The sequence below is a fragment of the Procambarus clarkii genome, chromosome 20, assembly GCF_040958095.1.
Source record: "Procambarus clarkii isolate CNS0578487 chromosome 20, FALCON_Pclarkii_2.0, whole genome shotgun sequence".
NCBI classification, from domain to species: domain Eukaryota; kingdom Metazoa; phylum Arthropoda; class Malacostraca; order Decapoda; family Cambaridae; genus Procambarus; species Procambarus clarkii.
This window is the reverse complement of record NC_091169.1, coordinates 21,758,368-21,780,229: the sequence shown is the minus strand read 5'-3', so window position 1 is coordinate 21,780,229 and position 21,862 is coordinate 21,758,368. Positions and strand designations below refer to the sequence as shown.

Sequence of the window (21,862 nt, the reverse complement as noted above, 5' to 3'; positions counted from 1 at the left end):
TGTCCATGGGATGCTTGGTGATTCGCGTGGTCCTTCCAATCCTACAGCTTCCGTATCTTCTCACCGTGGGATGCTGGCTGGGAAGTGATGTACGTTTCAATAAGCTCAAAAAAATGTAGTGACGCGGGTATGAAATTTCCGTTCACGGTCTTAATAAAGTTTGAGACTGTGAGACATAAGATAATAAAGTGCTGTGCACACATTGAAACACGTCTCAGTTCGACTTTACAAGGGTCGAGGACGGCTCGAAACGTAATTACTTTGCTTACAGTTCATACCTGCGGGTGGAGATGTTTATTTAGAACATATTGAAAGTGGTATCCGGCGGTGCCCGGGACAGTATGTCTCTTCCTTCCCTTTTGTACATCTCTTCCCCCTATCTTCATCTCTCCATCAATATTCCCCTCTATCTCTATCGTATCCACTCTCCTCCTCCTTCTCTCCCTCTCAGTCTCCCCATATCTCTCTGTTCTCAGAAAATATCATCGACACCTGAAAACCAATAAGAAGTCTGCGGAAAGCCAATCTCCAATTCCAGACTTAATGAAAAATCACAGAAAATCTCAATACATACAAATACTTGGTCAAAGGTGACACTGGGTCCGACAGGTGTCATATATGACTGGCCTATGACGCTCCCACACCACCCATGTATCATTGTACAGTGTGTGGTGAGGCTAGCCCTTAGCGTCTGGCCTCGAACAATACCTGAGGACCGGTTGCACACGAGACAGGTGCAACAAACTCACTAATTATCTACAGACAGGTGCTCTGAACGCCGCTGAACTCAGCTGTTATCAACGACATCATGGCCAAGGTTTCTGTAAAGCAGGTTTACTCTAGCAAGGTATTGTTATGTATAATACCCGGATTATACTTAAGCTCAGCACTAAGTCCCTCTTGTGTAATGTATGTATGAGTCAACCGCAGTCAGGGGTAGCACTGCAGATTTTTAAATTATGGTGTTGTTGGAGAAATGTGTGTGTGTGTGTGTGTGTGTGTGTGTGTGTGTGTGTGTGTGTGTGTGTGTGTGTGTGTGTGTGTGTGTGTGTGTGTGTGTGTGCGCGCGCGTGTGTGTGTGTGTGTGTGTGTGTGTGTGTGTGTGTGTGTGTGTGTGCACCCACCACATCCCCTGTTTATGAATGAAAATGCTTTATACACGACTCCCAACTGATGACCTCCGAACACTTTCGAAATGAGTGCTTCACTGACGACTTTTAAACGAATCACAACGCTGTAAATGCTTCACCCACGTACTATAAACACAAATAATCACCAACAGAACCTAAACACCTAACTTAACCTAACCAGTGCCTAAATATACACAATATGCTAATATGTCTCTAGAGATGTTCTAGGCCATCTTGTAATGTTTTCCAATCATTCTCAGCTCTGATTCGCCCCTTCAGCTGAGCATCGTTTGCAAACATGGATAAGAATGAGCTTACTCCTTCTCATAGATCGTCTACGTATATTAGGAAGAGGGTAGGCCTTAGTACCAACCCATGATGGACTCCACTCCATATTTCTCCCCATTCTGATAGCTTTTTACATTCCTCCTTCTTGTTTGGTACTCCTTTACTCACTGTAGTACATTTCGCTTGTCACGAACAGTGTCGAAGGCTTTCTGCCTATCCAGGAAAATGCAGTCTACCCCAGCCCTCTCTTTCCTGTTCGTCATAGAATATTTATAAGTTGGTCAAGCAAGATTTTCCTTTACTAATATATATTGATGCTTGGAAGCAAGATTTTTATGTTATAAATTATCGATCAGACTTCTTTTGTTTAGTGTAATAACTTTACAAAGAATACTTGTGTGCACTCACTTAATAATACTCACCTAATTATGCTTTTGGGGAATGAAATTTGGCTCTTTGGTTCCGCCTCTCAACCGTCAATCAACTGGTGTACAGATTCCTGAGCCTACTGGGCTCTGTCATATTTACATTTGAAGCTGTGTATGGAGTCTGCTTCTACCACATCACTGCCTAATACATTTCAACTGTTAACTACTCTGACACTGAAAATTCTTTCTAATGTCTCTGTGGCTCATTTGGGTACTTAGTTTCTACCTGTGTCCCCGTGATCGTGAACTACCCGTGTTAAATAATGTCTTCATCCACTCTATCAATTCCCTACCCAACCACTTGAGCTGGACGGTAGAGCGACGGTCTCGCTTCATGCAGGTCGGCGTTCAATCCCCGACCGTCCAGGTGGTTTGGCACCATTCCTTTCCTCCCGTCCCATCCCAAATCCTTATCCTAATCCCTTCCAAGTACTATATAGTCGTAATGGCTTGATGCTTTACCCTGAAAATTCCCTCCCTCCTCTCCCTCTATCAATTCCCTTGAAAATGTTATACATCTTCTCTTACTCTTCTCACTTTGAAAGTTTTTTTTATCTATTTTGTCAAAATTCCCTTAGAATTTGATGAGGCTCTGGTGTCCTCCCGTGTGTGGTGAAGTGTTCCTCATGTTTCTTGCACTGTAGGAGTGGCCTGGCAACAGAGTCAAGAATAGATCTGAAATTGGTTGCTTATAGAGCTAGCCAGGGTTGTTTGTCTAACTTCCTGAATGCTGACCCCCACATTGGCTAATTGCACAACAGCTGCTGACGTTATTCGTCCGATAGTCTAATGACTACTGACAATTAGGATGCAATTTACGCAACTCTCTCCCTTCTCTGATTTTTTTGGCCATCATGTCGTCAAACTGAAAATAATTTGTCAAGTGCAATTTTCGTTTCGCAAAAAAAAAATAAAAAATAAATAATGTATTGCGAGGAAATTAACCTGATCTAAGGGTTTCAGGACTTTTGCGTCAGTCTGCAGTAAATTGCAAGCGATGTTAGTTAATGATACTGGTCTCAAATTCATTGTTTCTTGTCATTTGCTGTTTGGAACATTTGCATCACAATAGACATTTTCCAGCATTCTGATAACACCTTTATTTTTAGCTTGGAGCTATGTGGTATCAACGATACAGATGAAACATTATATCTTCTCAATGTTTCATCTGCATCATTTTGCATCTACACTGAGATCACATGTGATGGGGTTATATATGCTGCGTTGATTTTGTGATTTGCTTAATGTAGGGATCATAAGGCCTGTCAATATTGAGAGGGCTACTAACACCACCACATAAGATTACTGACCAACCAGCAGACAAGTAGATATACTATATTCATGATCATAGTCCAAGATGAAAGTTAACTCTCCAATAAACACACAAAATAAAATGGGGTATACCTACCTTTCTATATATATATATATATATATATATATATATATATATATATATATATATATATATATATATATATATATATATATGTCGTACCTAATAGCCAGAACGCACTTCTCAGCCTACTATTCAAGGCCCGATTTGCCTAATAAGCCAAGTTTTCATGAATTAATGTTTTTTCGTCTACCTAACCTACCTAACCTAACCTAACCTAGCTTTTTTTGGCTACCTAACCTAACCTTACCTATAAATATAGGTTAGGTTAGGTTAGGTAGGGTTGGTTAGGTTCGGTCATATATCTACGTTAATTTTAACTCCAATAAAAAAAAATTGACCTCATACATAGAGAAAAGGGTTGCTTTATCATTTCATAAGAAAAAAATTATAGTAAATATATTAATTCAGGAAAACTTGGCTTATTAGGCAAATCGGGCCTTGAATAGTAGGCTGAGAAGTGAGTTCTGGCTACTAGGTACGACATATATATATATATATATATATATATATATATTTATATATATATATATATATATATATATATATATATATATATATATATATATATATATATATATATTTGTGTGTATATTTTTTCCAGCTCAGAGTTTTCAGTATGATCAAATCTAACACTGAACGTGCCTCATCCACACGTGTGTATGAATCCATACCTACAATTCACCCAAAAACAAATTAGCATATTTAACAGTGCTCATACATAGCATACACGACTCCATGTATTCCTGTCGCAAGTCAATTTAGCGATGTGATTTCGCACGTATGGCCTAAAATGCCGAGCACAAAGGCTTTGATGTCCGAGTCTAGCAACACAAGTGGAATTGAAACACATGTGAGTATTTATGGTCCAAAGTCCAAACCACTCAACACCAATCAATATTTTCAGCACATACCAATGCAACACATATTCCCATCAAAGGAACGTTTTCGACCAATCCAAAACGTAAATAGAGAGGCTTGTGGAACACCTGAAATCATATAGCAGGTGGAGGGGTATAAGTCAGGTGTGTGTGTGTACATATAGGTAACATCAAGAGGTTCATATATATTCACGCTGTAGGTATGAATATACATCAGTGTGGCGGCAACTAGAGGCCAGTATCATAAACAAAGAGGCGTAATTGGTAGAGAGGAGAGCTTGACACATATATATATCTGTCAACATTCGCAACATCACTGCTGACAGTGTGCTGTCACCACTGTCGATGCTGACAAGGCTTCACTGGCACCATTCCGCTCTCACTCCCTGTCACAGAAAAACATACCATGTGGCACATATGTAGCTCGATGTGGCACATATATGACTCTCCATGGGGCACATATGTGACTCTCGATGTGGATTATAATGTGGAACATGATGTGATCTATTGAGGTATAATATATATATATATATATATATATATATATATATATATATATATATATATATATATATATATATATAAATATATATATATATATATATATATATATATATATAATGCTGTAAAAGGGATGAATTATCTTATCAAACATCTATGAACGATAACTAAGCGATAACAAATTTGCATTGTTTGGTTGTTTTATTAATTGGTCTGTTTTATTAATCTGATAAATTCTACATGAATAAATAATATCTAATAACGCTACCCAACCCTATCTCATGTAGCTCTTATAGGTCTGTGAGTGTTACTGATTCTTGGTTTGAAATCCCACAATTAGTTGCAGTGATGCTTCATTTACCTTGTTTCTGTGATTGCAATAACATATTAATTATTTGCAAAAAACTGTTCTTAACTCGTTCATTTTAATTTTAATGGTGACAGCATATTTTTAAGGCACTGTTATGTTTATGTGTGTATTTCAATTTGTTGCTAATCATAAATAGATAATAATTAAACTATCTCTAATGTTTTCTCCATAATAGCAAAATTTGTTCCCTCTATTATCCAAATTGGGTTTACATATTATCAGTTATACCCCATTACAGTTCACACTCAGATCAATGTTTTCTAGTAATTTAAACTCAAACAAATATTTAAAACAATTCCATCCAGACATTTGTCAATTCTTCAACCCCAAAGGAAAAAAAAAACTCCATCCCTAGCATTCATGCCTAAATTGCAATGAATCTTGTCCCAGCTGTTAAAATATATCGCACTGAAATATTAATATTTTTCTTACCTGAAGTTCATATTAATTGCCCCTGATAACTTTTCAGTGCAAACTATTCTTCTAAGCAAAATTCCATATACAAGTACGTAAGAATAGAGAAAATTTAGAGAAGGTCTAATAGCTCACATGAGGTCACTTTTATATACAACTCCACCACTGTTAGTTACTTAGACACCTGTTCCCAAAATCTATAACCTTATTTATCAGCCAGTATTTATCCAGCTCTATTCTAAATCTAAATTTATCCAATTTCCATCAGTTGTTTAATGCTCTTATTTTGCGTTGATATAATTAGAAACCTCGGATAACATAGCCATCTTTATACCCTTTCAAGTAGGGCAGATGAGGCTGGTCATCCTTAAGAGAGGCAAATGTAGCAGTCAAGTAGAGGACGCCCCGTGCCTCTCTCTCAGAGAACTGGCAGTTAAGGACTTCCCCATTTCTCTTCATCAGTGACCTAACCAGAACATTAAGCAATGTAGTCTCTCTCTCTCTCTCTCTCTCTCTCTCTCTCTCTCTCTCTCTCTCTCTCTCTCTCTCTCTCTCTCTCTCTCTCTCTCTCTCTCTCTCTCTCCAGTGAGCTAGACTAGTATCAGGTAGGGAGAGCCACTCAGTGTGGCTCAGTCATCTCTAACTCAAGTGTGCCAAAAGTATAAACAAGAGGACCTCTGTCTAATCCCCAGTGAGCCAAATTTATTGAAGGACCCTCCTGTCCAATCCTGAGTGGGCCAACAGAGGCATCAGGCACTGGAGGCCCTCGAGTGAACCGACGGTAAAAGTATAAACAGGAAGTGTCTCGTCATTCACTCAGGCGAGTCATCTCTATATTTAAAGTAACCCAACACTCACTTACGCTGGGGACGGCGCGAGGGACTGTGCACTCTATGCACTCCAGCCACACACACACAGCCACTCACTCTACACACTCACAACCTTCATTCATCACGCTCACACCGCACTAAGATCCCTTACACTTCTCACATCTCCCTCTTCTCTAATTGCATCTACCACCTCTTTATCACCACCTCAAGATTATTCTCATTTACTCCTTGTTTCTCTATCAGGCCCCTTACTTCACCTCTTCTTAATGGTGGGAGTTAGCAGGTGGAAGACGTTGAGGAAGCCACCTCTATCGATAAAGAGGTCGAACGTCAAAATAGAATATAATGCAACAGGTACAACAAGGGTAGATAGATCGGTGAGCCCATCACTGATAGATATGTACCAATATGTAAGTACCTATCCCATTCCACAACTCTTGTACCCACTCACTCTTTCCTCTCTTCTCCTCTCTCTCTCTCTCTCTCTCTCCCTTCCCTCTCTCCTCGCTCTTCCATCTCCTTACCCTTGACCATCCATCATTCCATCATTTGTCCCTCCACTTGATTCATTAATCAATTTGTCTACCAATCGTCTCTGTCTCACTTTTGCCCCACCACTCTGGTCGCTTCCTTCCCTACCATGGCAAGCCACACCCCCTGCCATGGGTCGCCATACCCCCCCTTGCCATGGGTCGCCATACCCCCCCTTGCCATGGGTCGGCACACCAACACCCTCTGCCCCAGTGTTATTAGAATAAATGTTTTAGCTATAAAAGAATACAGCTTTGAGATTAAATTCCTCTGGATACCATCACATGTTGACACATCAAAGTATGTCTCTGTTGACATGCTTGCAAAGACAGCCGGTGGCAGGTCAGTATTAGAGATTAATTTCATTTCATTAGTAGTGATAAAGAGAATGATGCAGTGAATGTCAGATGAAAATCTAACTGAACTAAGAAATTCACGAAGCCCTTAAAGCATTATGATGAATACCGTAAGGGGACATTTATAAAAGGAACTGATAAAGCAAAAACTAGATAATGCGATGTTTTAATAACCAGAATTCCCTTGGGATAAAGACGTATCTGACAGCTTTCCCAAACCTCAAATATCGAAACCACTATTAGTGAATTTTGAGGGAAATTATGCATTTCTTTGAATATTATATTGTACCCTGTCCCATACTAACTAACTTCCTGGGTTGAGATATGTTGAACTCAAAATATTGTAGAATACTGGAATACTTGATGATATGCTGGACCTGCAACCAAGATATACTTTGTAATGCTTTGTAACAATTTTGCGTAGAGATAATGAACTTGACAATTAGCCTGAACTTCTGTGCCATTTGACGTCACATCAACGTCCCTTTCCCTTCCCTGTCAAGCCTCCTTGTCACACAACACCCCCTGTCCCTCCCTGCCATGGCTCACCACACCGTGGTCACTATCTGTGTCACGCTTCGTGGCACCAATAACATTCCTGGCCACCGCTGCTCGTCCAGCGAATAGGGCAGGTGAGACATGGAACGAATATCAGGATGTGTTGTGACAGAGTAACCACACACAGGCCTAAACTCCAGGAATATGACATTCAGAACCCACACACAGGCCTAAACTCCAGGAATATGACATTCAGAACCCACACACGGGCCTAAACTCCAGGAATATGACATTCAGAACCCACACACGGGCCTAAACTCCAGGAATATGACATTCAGAACCCACACACAGGCCTAAACTCCAGGAATATGACATTCAGAACCCACACACAGGCCTAAACTCCAGGAATATGACATTCAGAACCCCACACACAGGCCTAAACTCCAGGAATATGATATTCAGAACCCACACACGGGCCTAAACTCCAGGAATATGACATTCAGAACCCACACACAGGCCTAAACTCCAGGAATATGACATTCAGAACCCCACACACAGGCCTAAACTCCAGGAATATGACATTCAGAACCCACACACGGGCCTAAACTCCAGGAATATGACATTCAGAACCCACACACAGGCCTAAACTCCAGGAATATGACATTCAGAACCCACACACGGGCCTAAACTCCAGGAATATGACATTCAGAACCCACACACAGGCCTAAACTCCAGGAATATGACATTCAGACCCCACACACAGGCCTAAACTCCAGGAATATGACATTCAGAACCCACACACAGGCCTAAACTCCAGGAATATGACATTCAGAACCCACACACGGGCCTAAACTCCAGGAATATGACATTCAGAACCCACACACAGGCCTAAACTCCAGGAATATGACATTCAGAACCCCACACACAGGCCTAAACTCCAGGAATATGACATTCAGAATCCACACACGGGCCTAAACTCCAGGAATATGACATTCAGAACCCACACACAGGCCTAAACTCCAGGAATATGACATTCAGAACCCACACACGGGCCTAAACTCCAGGAATATGACATTCAGAACCCACACACGGGCCTAAACTCCAGGAATATGACATTCAGACCCCACACACAGGCCTAAACTCCAGGAATATGACATTCAGAACCCACACACAGGCCTAAACTCCAGGAATATGACATTCAGACCCCACACACAGGCCTAAACTCCAGGAATATGACATTCAGAACCCACACACAGGCCTAAACTCCAGGAATATGACATTCAGACCCCCACACACAGGCCTAAACTCCAGGAATATGACATTCAGACCCCCACACACAGGCCTAAACTCCAGGAATATGACATTCAGACCGCTTCATTGGGCGGTACTAAACGACCACCACTTGAGTAATGACAGTGAGGAGGGTGGAGGTACAACAGAGAATCTATAAAAGTATTAAATATGCTATTTTGTACACTTAAAAAAAATAGCATTTTTAATGTTTCTTTATAGATTCTATGGTGTACACCCACCCACCTCGCTGCCATTAAACAATTTAAATTATTTATTTAAAACGAGTCTTTTTAAAGTTACATTGATTAATGCATACATTCCGAATTTTAAGTATTTCAAATAGGCTCTAAATGAGCTCAAAATACATTTGACTTTGAAGAGCTTTAGAGATATAAGCTTGAATTCAGAATTGATGGCATTTTCAGTACTTTATTTTAATATGCTAATTCTGATGATCTCTCAAAAGAGGAGGAGAGTATTCCCACTAATGTCTGTGATAGAAAGATTAGCAAGACAGGAAGCATAAGATTAGTAGATCTACTTTTCAGACTTTTGGACTAACAAATTTTTAATAAACCTTATTGAGAACTTTAAATTTGTTGATGATATATTCCATGAGTTCACCAGCTAATAAAGCTAAGCAAATTGACCGATAATTACCTGCTTAAACACCCTTTGAAAATATTAAGGCAAAGACCATTAATATATTTACAATCATGTGGAATAATTGTAGTTTGAGGGAACATAATTGGAACGCATAATCAATCATTTCCAGCATCACCACTTCATTTCCCGCTTTCAGTGAACAGGGAAGATAGTACAGATCTGGAGGGCACAGGAATCTATTATTGGGGGGTAATTGTTATAGATAACATAGATTATTTTACTTTTCAGATTGTTATAGATAAAGAAAAAGATACATGTTCACTCGCCATAACTTCCAGATAACACCACTCGATAGCACTCACTATAACATCATCACAAAATCAACACTCTGAAATCACACCAAATTTCCACGGGGGCTCTCTACTGTTTTATAGAACTAATTGTTAAAATCTTCACATGAAATGTGGCAAGATATGGTAGTTTCACACGGTCATAATATTGGTTCCATCTAACTATTTCCTCACCATATATACACACTTTATTAATTCGGTCCCTGCTGTTCCCATTCGGTCCCTACCTCCTAAAACCCTCATTACGTCCAACCATCTTACGAGGTACTGTAGTTAACTTCACTTCCCACTATTCTCATCACTATAATCACCTTAATTATCACGTAACAAACTCCGGACTGTGACCCACCTAACTCCAGACTGCCAGCCACCTAACTCCAGACTGTCAGCCACCTAACTCCAGACTGTCACCCACATCCGGCTCTTCCGATTCAATCACTCCAGAATCTGACCATCCCATCCAGTCCCTTAACCAATACTGCTCGACCTCTCTTATTTCTTTCTCCCTCCCAGCATTCCTCTCGCTCTCCCTCACCCTCCCTCTCACTCTCCCTCACCCTCCCTCCCATTCTCCCTCCCTGAACAAAGTGTAGAACAGGTTTTCCTGCTAGGCTGGTACAACATGGACAGATATCGAATGATAAAGACCCTCCTCTCAAACGAGACCACAAAAGAGGAAAATCTAGCAAAGAGGAGCCATCTCTGTTAAGTGTGAGGGGGTAGAAAAAGGTATTCGTTCAGAGGGATATGACAAGGGACGAGAGAATCATGTCAGCAGATGCAAGGAAGAAGCGCAAGGAGAAGGAAAGAGAACCAGGGGGAGACAATCCCTAATTTAACACTCTCAGAGAGGGAGTGGGGAACCCCCTATCAGCAGCTTAGCAACCTAAGAGAGTAATACAACATCCCCAACCCCTTTCCCATAGAAACTCTCTTCACCCCCGAACCCTTCCTGTTCCCACTCATTTGTCTCCCCCCCCCAACTCTCCCTCTCCCTCCCAACCCATACATTCCCTTTCTCTCCCTTTATTTGGCCCCCCAATCCTCACCCCATAATTCTCTAAGATCCTGTTAACCATCTCATCTTGCCACACCCATGAAATAACCTCCTTAGCCAGTGGAATGCCCATCAAGAGGAAAGAAGTGAGAATAGACAGAAGAAAGTGAGCTTCAAGGTAATGTACACAAACACAGATGGAACTACAAGTAAAACAAGTGAACTTCGAGAATGGTCACGAGAGGAAAACCCAGACATAATAGCACCCCCGAAAACAAAATTAACAAACGTCATAAACAGCTGCAGTGTTTCCGCAGGAATACTGTGTGGTAAGAAAAGAGAGAGAAGGAAGAGGTGGAGGTGGAGCCGCTCTGCTGATAAGGTAAGACTGGAGTTTAGAGGAGATGGATATCCGGGGCGGTGAAGTTTCAGTGACGCACCGTATATAATACGCACCGTGGCAATTTGAAGATAAAAAATAATATCAGTAGTAATATAATACCCCCCCACCAAATGTCAGAAGACCCAGAGAGGAATTACAGCAGAAACAACATAGTTACCATTGATATAAGAGAGAGCACAGCTTCTGTCACTTTACAGGAACGGATCCAGACTGTTGATTATAGCAGACTTCAACTATAAGAAGATAGACTGGGAAAACAGAGACCCACATGGAGGAACAGATACCTTGTGAGCTAAACTACTGGACATGGAAACAAGAAATGTTCTAGGCTAATATGTCAAGGGACCCTACGAGTAGGAGAGGAGAAGATGAATCAGTTAGACTCGATCTGATCTTCACCCTGAAGGAGTCGGACATAACGAAGGTCAAGATGGAAGCCCTCCTATGGGAATGAGTAACCCACAGTGTACTGATGTTTGAATACTTTGTTGAGTTATGGGTTAAGTAGTTATGGGTGAGTTATGGGCGAGTTATGGGTAATTTTTCATACTACCCTGAACAGTAGTATGAAAAAATCCTACAGGCACAACAACACACAGCAGTATGAACCAATCATGCACACACAGGAAGTATGAACCAATCATGCACACACAGGAAGTATGAACCAATCATGCACACACAGGAAGTATGAACCAATCATACAGCCCCAAGAACACCACCGAGGTACCCAAGAATCTCGCGCCCTCACAGGCAGAATAATGGAGCAAACACAGGTTTCGCTTAAAGCAATATTGCTGAAGTATAGACGAGAGTGAGAGATTCCCAGGTGGATGTCCCCAGTAGAGGCTAGAGAGGAGGAGGCTCCTCCTTCAAGACATTCCCATTGTTGGAGATGCAGCAAACATTTATAGAATAACTAGTTTTGATTTTTTTTTAAGTCTTAAACTCGAGGAAGAAGTGTATAGGGTTCCCTATGGCATCGTGCCATGCGGTATTCGTTTGAATGATGCAGATTCCGGCTCAGCCATGTTGGGCAAATACCCCACAACAATCACGGGGCAAAGTTGGGTGAGGCTGAGCCCAAACATCGGGACTCCAACCTTAGACATATAGCCATTGAAATAGATAACTCGGGTGGGTATAACTCTTTAATATGATGACTGAGAGGTAACATAATAAATATATTGTAAACAATGCAATAATTACATTTACAAATAACATAGAACTACATAATGTTATTAGACAAGAGTGTAGGGCTTACCTGTCTGTGACTCCGGAATTAGTGAGTTTTAGTTCTAATGTCCCGCCTACTAGCATTATATTGCACCCACTGCGTAATAATTTGAGTTTCTTGATAGAAATGTTAGAAATCTGTGTCGAATCCGGATTTAAAGTTCGAAATGGAACTGAATTTCGCGTCAACACGTTTCAGTGTATTCCCCCTCGTTAATCACCCTCGTTGGAGATCACAGCAGTTGGGGACCACAACGAGGGTCCCATAGGGTCCCATAGGGTCCCACAGGGTCCCATAGGGTCCCACAGGGTCCGATAGGGTCCCACAGAGTCCCAGAGGGTCCCACAGGGGCCCTCTCGTTGATCACCCGTACAGGGCATGAGTTTTTCCTTACCCTCTTTTCGAATCATTAACTTTTGTTTTCACCTCTGTCCTGAAGTCCTTCTTTTTGTCCTGCTTCTTGCACTCACATCATTGCAAACCTCTGCACTATTTCAACTTCCAGCTTTGCAAGGTGTAGATTATGGTACTGTATTTTTTTGTTTGTTTGTAGGAATATTCCTGCGCGGGCCCTAAGCCTCTGGCTGGTCCCACTAAGTGTTGCTTATTTCTGTTTTACTTGGGCGGAGTATGAGTATTTATGACTCGTATGGTCGCTTTAGTAAGATTTTGTTCCATGTGTTTAACAACTTCTTCTGCTCTGTTGAATCTAAGTTGAAATCTTAATGGGTTTCCAACTCTGTACTGTGTTAGATAGTGTTCCAGTGGTCTGTTGTGGCTGTAACTCTGCACTGTGTTAGATAGTGTTCCAGTGGTCTGTTGTGGCTGTAACTCTGCACTGTGTTAGATAATGTTCCAGTGGTCTGTTGTGGCTGTAACTCTGCACTGTGTTAGATAATGTTCCAGTGGTCTGTTGTGGCTGTAACTCTGCACTGTGTTAGATAATGTTCCAGTGGTCTGTTGTGGCTGTAACTCTGCTCTGTGTTAGATAGTGTTCCAGTGGTCTGTTGTGGCTGTAACTCTGCACTGTGTTAGATAATGTTCCAGTGGTCTGTTGTGGCTGTAACTCTGCACTGTGTTAGATAATGTTCTAGTAGTGTGTCGGGCATTGCAATCCTTCTCGGATGTTATATTCCTTATTAGGTTTAAATCGAATGTTAAATGAGCTCACTCCCTCGGGGTAGTTTCATTCACATTTCTCATAAATAACAAAGAAAAATGGTACTAGTGCTACTAGTACTTGGGGGGCTAGTAGTAGTAGCTATTACTAGTAGCTATTAAGGTGCTAGTAGTGAGCCTCGAGGGTCCCCAAGCTATCACATCATCCGAGGCTCCATACTAACTCTGTCTTATTTGTTCTTCAAGCATTTCCTAACCCAGTTTAGTGTCATCCCAACTTGTTTTATACACCGGCTTTTCAAGAGGATCAGTGTCAAATATTTGTTGACATTCAAGACAAAAAATCTGTGTAGCCAGTGTTCTTTTTCCTCTTGTATTTTAGTGAAGAAGTCTTCTTTTTACTCTTGTATTTTAGTGAAGAAGTCTTCTTTTTCCTCTTGTATTTTAGTGAAGAAGTCTTCTTTTTCCTCTTGTATTTTAGTGAAGAAGTCTTCTTTTTCCTCTTGTATTTTAGTGAAGAAGTCTTCTTTTTCCTCTTGTATTTTAGTGAAGAAGTCTTCTTTTTACTCTTGTATTTTAGTGAAGAAGTCTTCTAGTAAAGAAGATTCTGATTACTTTTTTTCCAGCACTTTACGAAGAATTCTTGTCACTGTTACTGATGTGTAATATAGTGACTATTGTCTGTCCTCTGTTTTGTATATTGGGACTACGTTTATGTTTTATTTACCAACAAATTTACACAAAAATGATCGGGGGGAGGCTCTATGCAGCCTCCTGCATCAGCCATTGTGATATAGAGTCGAGTTTTATTAATTTCGTGGCATTTGTAGTTACTCTGGGAGTTTTCCACACGTCATCTACAGTCCGTGTGGTAACTAATACACAAGAAAATCACAATAACGGGATGAATCAAGAGTGAGCGAGAGCAGTGGTTCGATCCTGCTGCCCTGCTCCACAGATGTTCTCATGTTATCGAACGTTTCGCCTGACAACGTTTCTTCTGGCAACGTTTATTCTCACAGCCTCAGCCTACACACAGGTGAAGTTCCTCACATATTTTGTACATTTCCGTGAGAATTTCCCCTTTGTTTCCACAATCTGGCGGTGGAATGTGGTTCTGGTGGTGGAGAGAGAGATAATGTTGGTGGTGGTGACGATGAGACACAGTGATGGTGGTTGGAGAGAAAGTGTGTTGGCGAAGAGAAAGAGACAGCATTGGTGGTGGTGAAGAGACAGAGTGGTGGTGTAGACACACAGTGGCGGCGAGTGTCGCGGAAAAAGAGAGACAAGGGGAGCATACAATTTTCCCCTCAGGACGCTTAACATTTTAAGGCAGTAGGTAATAGCGACACGACACTCAAGAGGCTCCTATCCTCACTACTCTGAGACGACCCGTGTGAGACGCTAGTCCCACTATCTGAGGGACTGAGTACACATGTCTGCTTAAAGGGACTGAACACACGTGTCCTCTGAAAGGGACTGAGTACCCATACCCACTTGAAGGGACTGAGTACACATATCGTAAATACATCAGTCGATTATGCAAAGATCTATGCAATTGGCTGATTTTCTGATTACTGGTATTAAGCAAAGTGCGACCACTTAGTGTTATATAGAGTCGAGTAGTCGAGACTACTCACTCAGTCGAGTAGTTTTATCTGCTTTGAGCTAAACAACCTATGGAGGGTTACTAGGGGTCACCCCCCATAACATACCAACCAGCAAGAATACTTTCATCCTAAACAGAGTTCAATATACATGCAAACTTTGTGTATATACACAGATAAACGGGGGAGCCACTGGGTGTATATATATTCCTCATAATTGTCCTTAGGTTGTATAATTTATAGAAACAAACTGAAGTACGATTGCCGATCAGCTTCTTGGGATACAAATATTTTCAAAGGACCCTGTCTACCTTAATGTGAGGTTAGGAAGTCTTCCAACTTAGTCACACCGGTTCAGCACTCTCTCTCTTGATAATTATCTTATGTCGAACTATAATGCTTGCGGCTTTGCTTAGAAATGAAAAATTTTCTTTGTATATAAACTCGTGTAACGTGTTCCCTGTGTGTAATATGTTATTAATCTTATACAAGCTTCCTCCTGGCGTTTTCTCTCTCTCTCTCTCTCTCTCTCTCTCTCTCTCTCTCTCTCTCTCTCTCTCTCTCTCTCTCTCTCTCTATCTCTCTCTCTCTCTGCATCTCAGAGTGTGGCCCCCCCCATCCCCTACCTCTGTATCGCAAACTGTATCTACAATATTGGCTACACCATTGCTATGTAGAACCCCTCGTTTCTCCTTTTGTCTTCCCCAATATTATGTTAGCAAAAATTGTTTTTTTCAATAGTAACGTTAACCCGTAAACTGTGTAGGTGTTCATGACTAAATAGAGTCAACCAATTGGGAAAACTGCATAATGCGACTGAAAGTATGGGTTAATGCTCTTACGTAAAAGCAAGTAAATGGGATATACTGCCAATTGCAAAATCGTGTTAAAACATTTATTATGACATGCAGGAAATTCTGCTCAAATAATTTAGCTGGAAACTGGTGGAATAAGAATATTACTTTAGGTTCCTTAATAACAGAATTATAAAAATAAATAAATAAAGAATCTACGCGAAAGTCTTTTGATTATTTCTAATTTTTCTTCATTAAATGAACTGGTTTTCAGCCGTGGTGTTTACTGAACAAATTCTCAGTCAGTAGCTCAGTCGATTAAGGCAGTGTCTGGGATGCTCCCGGACGCAGGTTCGAATCCTCGTCACGGCCCTTGTGGATTTGTTCATTTGATACATCACGTTAGTGTGATCTCTGTGTGTGGTGGTGTTTACTGCACTAGACAACACGTGCTGCCGTTGCTGGGAGCTATTCCTTACGGCTTCACACCACCAGAGCTTAAAATCAGTGATCTTTACAGTGTCGGAGATTTCAAGAGAGTCACGTGTCTTGGTAATATCTCACTTGGTCGGGTCATTAAACTTCTCGAGGACTGCCACCACCTGTATGAGATCGTGTCTTCAAGTTTCTCTGAAAACTTTGACTCAATAGCTTGCACACTGAAGGCCAGTCACCCGTTTCAGTTCATCTTCCTTTTTTGGCCTGATTTTGAGTCAAATCTTTCAGGTCCATCATCTACAATCTACACAAAAACTTAAATAATTTGTTTTTTAATCATTATAATTGTCGTGTTATAGTAATATATCTATCATAAGCTTTCTGTAGATTGTAGATGAACATGAAATAGGTTTATATATATATGCCTAACTGTACAAAAATGATGTGTTCACTAATCTGGGAACTATTTCTGGCTGGCCAACGACTGGGAGAGTGAGAATGGAGTAAATTTGTAATTCTGTCCTGAACTTGTATATGGCTGGACAAGCCTAGGTCCAAGCTGCTGGTTGATAACTGGACGAGTGTTTAATATGTAGGTATTCTGCTATATTTAATGTCTGTTGTCGCTGCATCTATCGATTATTCCTGGTCAGGATATCTCTGATATCCTGACCAGGATATCACCACTGTCAACAACTTGAACACCAGCATATTAATAGATGAGAGGCAAGACTAAAGAGCCAGAGCTCAATCCCCGTAAGCACAACTAGGTGAGTACAATTAGGTGAGTACTCACACACTCACACACATACACACATACATACATAATGTGTGTGTAAGGCCCTGTGTATGTTAATGCCACACATTTTGTAATCATGTAATCAGATGTATAGGGATAGATTCACCCAACATTGCAACATAACACGAGGGGATTATGCAAGGCCAGGCGGGGTCGGCCCAAGTGCCGAAATCGGGGATTTCTTTACTGTTGAGATTTTTAGTGCATGTTAATATTAAATTTTCTGAGAGACAGCGAGACATAGAATTGGAAAGTGAGACAGAGAAAGAGAGAGGAAAAGAAACACAAGGAATGAGAGAGAGGAAAAGAGAGAGACAGGGAATGAGAGAGTGAGAGAGCAAAAGAGAGACAGGGAAAGAGAGAGGAAAAGATAGACAGGGAGACAGAAAGAAAAGGACTGGACCACTACACAACATGATAATGGGCGAGGACGGACCGAAACGTTGTCGTTTCTTAATTTTCTGATGTGCGGTTTGATGATGATGATGAGAGAGAGAGAGAGAGAGAGAGAGAGAGAGAGAGAGAGAGAGAGAGAGAGAGAGAGAGAGAGAGAGAGAGAGAGAGAGAGAGAGAGAGAGAGAATGGGTAGGGAAAGGCAGACAGAGATAGGAAGTCTTTCTATTAGACATGTTACTGAATATAACAGAATTGATGAGATCGATGAATATAGCACGAATCTTCTATACATTTCTCAAGTTCTTCACTTGAGAAGTAGAAGAATTAACTCTCAAAATGAATTTGTACAGTTTTATTATTGACTCACGCTTAGAGATATGTTTTCTTGATCCTTGTCAACATATTCAAAGGCTGTGCAGAAGTGAATACAATAAAGCGACTGAGACAGTGAGAGGACCTTTCGCTTGGGTCAGTATACCCATCTCCTACGATTCAGTGGTGGCTAGGGTCATGTGCTGGATGTCCCCACTGGGTTTCGAACGTGATAGAATGTAACTGAATGTTGGGCGGCTCTTGATAGTTGCTGAGTATGAGGTTCATCGCTTCGCTGATAATAGAAGGGCCGGAGCAACAACCTATCAACCTATTTACGGGCTATTCATGCCCGTGCCACCTCTTGGGTGGATTAATCTTCATCAATCAACAACCCTGTTGGGTCTCGCATTTCTTACAGGAGCGTGTCTAATTTCCTCTCCAACACTTCCACTTTTCTACAGTGAAAAGTATCGTATGTTACTGTGCGTCACCGTAACATATTGTGTACATACATACTGTGTGTGTACATACTATTTGAATATATCATTTATTCCTAGATTGAACTCTTAGCTCTTGGACCCCGCCTTTCTAACCATCGCTTATCTAATGCACTGACTCCCGACCTATTTTTCTCAATTATAACTCCCCACATATGTATATTCGCTTTCTACACACATATATACCTATCTAAGATGCAGCCAAAGCAGCTGTCTTAACTCCCAGCTTCTACCTATATTTACCGTTAGGTGAACAGACGCATCAGGTGCAACCGTTTGTAACCGAGTGATCGTGGCTTCCCGTAGTGACCAGGTTACCGAGCGCGTGTTTGGGGGGACTTAAACCCGTAATTAAGGTCCCCTGCGACAAGCACGGAGGCGCCGGCGATATCGACCACAACAGTCAAGAGGGTCAAGACGTATTACACTTTTTCCCTGGTAGCGTCGAGGCTCCCGGCGTCTCTCTCTCTCCTCCTGCATGTTTGACCAGGATAAGACGGTGGTGTTTGGGTGTGTGTGTGTGGGGGGTGGGGGGGGGGGGGGCGGGGGATTATGGTGCACGCTGCTTGAGGGCTGGTGTGTGTGTGTGGGGGGGGGGGGGCTCTTGTGTGTGGGGCTCTTGTGTGTGGCTCTTTGTGTGTGGGGCTCCTGTGTGTGGCTCTTGTGTGTGTGTGTGTGTGTGGCCCTCTTGTGTGGCCCTCATGTGTGTGGGGATCTTGTGTGTGGCTCTTTGTGTGTGGGGCTCCTGTGTGTGGCTCTTGTGTGTGTGTGTGTGTGGCCCTCTTGTGTGTGGGGCTCTTGTGTGTGTGGCTCTTGTGTGTGGAGCTCTTGTGTGTGGGGCTCTTGTGTGTGGGGCTCTTGTGTGTGTGGCTCTTGTGTGTGGAGCTCTTCTGTGTGGGGCTCTTGTGTGTGGGGCTCTTGTGTGTGGGGCTCTTGTGTGTGGGGCTCTTGTGTGTGGGGCTCTTCTGTGTGGGGCTCTTCTGTGTGGGGCTCTTGTGTGTGGGGCTCTTGTGTGTGGGGCTCTTGTGTGTGTGGCTCTTGTGTGTGGGGCTCTTCTGTGTGGGGCTCTTCTGTGTGGGGCTCTTCTGTGTGGGGCTCTTCTGTGTGGGGCTCTTGTGTGTGTGGCTCTTGTGTGTGGAGCTCTTGTGTGTGGGGCTCTTGTGTGTGGGGCTCTTGTGTGTGTGGCTCTTGTGTGTGGAGCTCTTCTGTGTGGGGCTCTTGTGTGTGGGGCTCTTGTGTGTGGGGCTCTTGTGTGTGGGGCTCTTGTGTGTGGGGCTCTTCTGTGTGGGGCTCTTCTGTGTGGGGCTCTTGTGTGTGGGGCTCTTGTGTGTGGGGCTCTTGTGTGTGTGGCTCTTGTGTGTGGGGCTCTTCTGTGTGGGGCTCTTCTGTGTGGGGCTCTTCTGTGTGGGGCTCTTCTGTGTGGGGCTCTTCTGTGTGGGGCTCTTGTGTGTGGGGCTCTTGTGTGTGGGGCTCTTGTGTGTGGGGCTCTTGTGTGTGGGGCTCTTCTGTGTGGGGCTCTTGTGTGTGGGGCTCTTGTGTGTGGGGCTCTTGTGTGTGGGGCTCTTGTGTGTGGGGCTCTTGTGTGTGGGGCTCTTGTGTGTGGGGCTCTTGTGTGTGGGGCTCTTGTGTGTGGGGCTCTTGTGTGTGGGGCTCTTGTGTGTGGGGCTCTTCTGTGTGGGGCTAGTGGTGTAGGTATCACATATTACAGAATTCTCAACCACCTTCATATTGTCTCCTCTAAAAAAAAGGCTTCACTCAGGGTACTGGAACAAACAGCTTCACTCAGGGTACTGGAACAAACAGCTTCACTCAGGGTACTGGAACAAACAGCTTCACTCAGGGTACTGGAACAAACAGCTTCACTCAGGGTACTGAAACAAACAGCTTCACTCTAGGTACTGAAACAAACAGCTTCACTCAGGGTGCTGAAACAAACAGCTTCACTCAGGATATTGAAACAAACAGCTTCACTCAGGGTACTGAAACAAACAGCTTCACTCAGGGGGTATTGAAACAAACAGCTTCACTCCAGGTACTGAAACAAACAGCTTCACTCAGGATATTGAAACAAACAGCTTCACTCAGGGTACTGAAACAAACAGCTTCACTCAGGGAACCGAAACAAACAGCTTCACTCAGGGAACCGAAACAAACAGCTTCACTCAGGGTACTGAAACAAACAGCTTCACTCAGAGTACTTAAATAAACAGCTTCACACAAGTACTCAAGACGGTTTACCATCCCGGAGAAGCTGTGTGTTCGCCCAGGCAATCTCCAGTTGCAAACCTTATCGCCCTAAAAGCAATTACAACCTGTGATATTTTCATCCGTTTAAATGGGAAATGTAAATGCGTACAATTTACGCAATACAACGCTCGTAAACGCATCTCTGCGTCGCTTGTAACGCATGGAATTACGCACGATACTTATCTTAGGTCTCCCAGAGATGTGGGGAATCTGTGAATTTCTTCCATTTGATTTATCGAAACTTGCGCAGTTTAAGGGTTAAGGAGCTGGTGTATTCTGTTGTACATCAACGGATTGACCACCAAACCTTGCCAAACGGCAGTCACGATAAGAGAATTTATATTTCCTAACCGGAGTAATGTCTCGATAAACAGTATTCTGGTAAACGGGGAGATATACGGGCAAATATATTTACGAACAGACGATGAATATCAGAGAGGAGGAATTATTATAGCAAAGGTTCCTTTCACTTGAGAGAAAATGACCACAATATTGATTTAGATCTATTTCGGCTATTTTATATCAAACGTCTTCACCAAACGGCGAATTTCTAAGCTGAACATCATGTCAGTTTGGAATTTCAATATTTATGAACGTCAGTTTAGTGTATGTGGGTGTGTACTCATCTATTTGTCCCGGTAGGGTTGGGCATTAGCTCTTGGATCCTGCCTTTCTAGCCGCAGGCTGTGTGTGTGTGTGTGTGTGTGTGTGTGTGTGTGTGTGTGTGTGTGTGTGTGTGTGTGTGTGTGTGTGTGTGTGTGTGTGTGTGTGTGCGTGTGTACTTATCTAGTTGTGCTTGCGGGGGTTGAGCTTTGGCTCTTTGGTCCCGCCTCTCAACTGTCAATCAACTGGTGTAAAGATTCCTGAGCCTACTGGGCTCTATCATATCTACATTTGAAACTGTGTATGGAGTCAGCCTCCACCACATCACTGCCTAATACATTCCATCCGTTAAATACTCTGACACTGAAAAAGTTATTTCTAACGTCCCTGTGGCTCATGTGGGTACTCAGTTTCCACCTGTGGTGTGTGTGTGTGTGTGTGTGTGTGTGTGTGTGTGTGTGTGTGTGTGTGTGTGTGTGTGTGTGTGTGTGTGTGTGTGTGCGTGTGTGTGTGTGTGTGTGAAATAAATATCCATCCTCTCTCT

The 21,862-nt window shown here is 42.4% G+C and overlaps 1 protein-coding gene across 1 annotated transcript in view; it reads right to left on the bottom strand.

The window, feature by feature from the left end:
• LOC138349855 (uncharacterized) overlaps nt 1-21,862 on the bottom strand; it is a 242,317-nt gene that overhangs the window by 71,005 nt on the left and 149,450 nt on the right. The window lies entirely within an intron of this gene.